Source organism: Alligator sinensis, unplaced genomic scaffold, assembly GCF_000455745.1.
Source record: "Alligator sinensis unplaced genomic scaffold, ASM45574v1 scaffold512_1, whole genome shotgun sequence".
Classification (NCBI taxonomy): Eukaryota; Metazoa; Chordata; order Crocodylia; family Alligatoridae; genus Alligator; species Alligator sinensis.
The window spans coordinates 1,031,200-1,034,254 of NW_005842063.1; the positions used below are offsets into that span (position 1 = coordinate 1,031,200).

The window sequence follows — 3,055 nt, forward strand, 5'->3', positions numbered from 1 at the left end:
CTCCTCACCGACTATACTGTATTATTAGTTAATAGGCAGAATTAACTTGCTGGCCTGGGGCCAAGCCCGTCACAGGCACAGCCAGAACAGCTGAAACTGCTTTTCACTGGGGTTTTGCTTTTACAGGATTTGCTGCTGTAGCAAGACTCCGGTTTCTGTAAAAATACACTTGTTTTTCCTCCTCCCATCTTGCCTCTGTGCCTGGACACTTGAGGCTCTCTGGAGCCCAAGGGATTCAGCCAGAAGCTGAAAAGCTTTCTTTTTGCATGCAAAGACATGAGCAAGGGTGCAGATTTCCTGACAGGCATCTCCCCACTGTGCCCCAACCGACTGCTTGGGTTTTTTTCCATGGATTTTTATGGGGGGTTTTATTGTCCTTGATTTCAACAAGAGATCTGGGCCAGATTCTTCCCCAATGACATATACCGAGTGGGGCACTGTTATTAAGCCAGTCCCAGGACACTAGAACTGGGGGGCACCTACTGAAAGTAGCAGGACTAACAAGAGAAAGTACTTTTCTAGGCAGCGTGTTGGTTGAACTCATTACCACAGGAGGCTGGAGAGGCAGATAGTACAGTCACATTCAAAAAGGGACTAAATAAATGCCTGGACAACAGATCTATTAACAGCCATTAAACAGATCAGTCAGAGGTGGATCTTCTGGCACCTCTAAACCAATGATGGCGGATGCCCGAGGGGGTAATGAAGAGGGGATAGATCACTCAGTGCTCTCCTCCCTAAAGCATCGACTCTAAGGCAGGCTGCCCCAGTATGGCACTTCTTATATTGTTATGTACGTTTTTATCCCTCACTCTTGGGTCCGGCACAGGCATCTCTCAGGCAGTGATGACTCTCATCGAGGGCCCTTTGAGAAGGTTTCACAGGTGCCACAGGCTGCTACATAATGTTAACACGGTCAAGTGCACAGATGTGATTCACAAGGTAAACTCAGAGATTTCAAATAGGAATTCAGTGTCACAACCATTTTGAGTTCTTTGCAACGGAAAAGGCATTGTCTAGGATGGGTTAGGAATGATCCTGCCTTGAGCAGGGGGGTTACTAGATGTGAGCACCTGGGGGGTCCTCCCAGTCCTGTTTTTCTAGGAGTCCAGGAGGCAGCAATTGGATGAATGCAAGGGGATTTTCCAGTTAAAAGGGGTCAGCTGTGAGTAATGGAGTCAATCAAACTGGGGCAGCACCTGTGCGAGGCTCCAGGCTCCCTACAGCCCAGCCTAGAAGCAACACAGCTTATATCAATCAAGATGCTCCTGGAGCAGACTGGGGGGAGGCATGCACGCACGCACGCATGCACCCCAAGTAACTTGCATTTCCTTCTGCTGCTGGAATCCAGCAGGAGTTACCTGGGGGGGGAAAACTAATGAGACCAATTGCTAGATACTTGGCAGCAGCTGAAAGTCTTTTGGAGCAGGTTTTCAACTCTTGGCTACTACCTGGAGGCCTGTGAGGTCCCTCACCCCCACATCACAATAGCCCATCTGGAAACAAAGGAAATTCTGATCTTGTTCTAGGCTTAAATTGGCTGCGCTCAGTCAGTGCAAAGACAGCTGCACAAAGCACCCTGGTTAACTAAGGTCAAGCTTTGTCCCAGTGCCATTCCCAATGTGCCTTGTGTAGCTTCTCCTATACCGTGTGTGCATTCATCTCTTCCAGTGTAGAAAAACAAATAGCTGAGCTACAGAAACTCAAGAACCTGGGCTGATGAGGAAGGCAACTAATGTAAACCTATGAGGTTCCTAATACAGGGATGATGAAAATGGCCCTGCACTTGAGCTGTGTTGCTGCCCTACACAAGACCATTTAGCTCTCCCTAGACCTTTCTACAAAGCACCTTCCTCTCTTGATATCAACCCCAGACTCCCCTTCCAGCCCCAGAGCTGGGGGTATCCCCAGCCTGGCTCCTCCCCTTCCTATCAGCAGACTTTCTTAACTAAGTACAGGGGTGCTAATTGCCTCATTAGCCCTTTAGTATTTTGCTGGGGGTGGGGGTTGCAGTATAAAGCCTGCCCTGCTGCCTACCGGCCCACTGAGAGAGAGCTGAAGTCCTGTAGGGGAGTAGGGGAGCTTCTGCTTCACTGGGATAAAGGGCCCCAGATCTTTCTCTTCCCAAGGTAGGGGCTAGTTTGCTAAATAACATGACCACTAGCTTGTCTTCTTCCTCCTGGCCCTGTGCAGCGCTCCCGCTTGCCAGCCCGGGGAAGAGCACTGCCCGGCCCCCTGGGGCAAGAGACACCGAGCCTCGCCTGGGGGTGAACGCGGGCAGGGCTCGCAGCTGTACCAGGGGTCCCGGCTCAGGGAAGGCGGGGGGCAAGTGTTCAGGCACATCGCCCAGTACGAAACATCCCCTAGGGAGGGGATGGACAGTGGTGGAGGTGGAGGACATCTCAACGCTGGTCCTGAGCTGGGATGGTTGACGGCGTGGTCACTCGACCTGCAGCAAGCCTCTTTGGGGTGATGCTTTTTGCCTTTCTGCACTGTCTGAATGGCCTGCGCAAAGCCTTCCTCTGAAACGAAGAAGGGGGACGGATGGCGCTGCACCTAGCGCAGTCTGTGGGGCTGCAACGTGGGGGTGACCAGTGTTGCGCTCGGGATGGGATGGGATGGGCGGCCAGCGCTGCACGGTGCTCGGGCTGGGCCAGGCGTGTAGCGTGGTGCTCGGGCCAGGCCAGGTGTCCAGCGCTGGAGGTGGAGATGGAGGCGATGCTGAGGGGAGGGCAGCGTGTGGAGCGGGTGGGCCGTGGCACCAGGGAGCTGCGTTGCCTCGCGTGTCAAGGCAGACCTGTGCCCTGAGGACGGCCCTGCCCCGGGCGGGCAGGGTTCGGTGCTCGGGCTGGGCCAGGCGTGTAGCGTGGTGCTCGGGCCAGGCCAGGTGTCCAGCGCTGGAGGTGGAGATGGAGGCGATGCTGAGGGGAGGGCAGCGTGTGGAGCGGGTGGGCCGTGGCACCAGGGAGCTGCGTTGCCTCGCGTGTCAAGGCAGACCTGTGCCCTGAGGACGGCCCTGCCCCGGGCGGGCAGGGTTGCGGTGTGTGTGGGGGGG

The 3,055-nt window shown here is 54.7% G+C and overlaps 1 protein-coding gene across 3 annotated transcripts in view; it reads left to right on the top strand.

The window, feature by feature from the left end:
- Nucleotides 1-2,034: 2,034 nt before the first annotated feature.
- EPHB2 (EPH receptor B2) overlaps nt 2,035-3,055 on the top strand; it is a 121,211-nt gene continuing 120,190 nt past the window's right edge. For all 3 annotated transcript variants that reach the window (XM_014519749.2, XM_006023186.3, XM_014519750.1), the window contains exon 1: nt 2,035-2,129. The gene's annotated coding sequence lies outside the window, so the exon portion shown is untranslated. The remainder of the gene's footprint in view (nt 2,130-3,055) is intronic.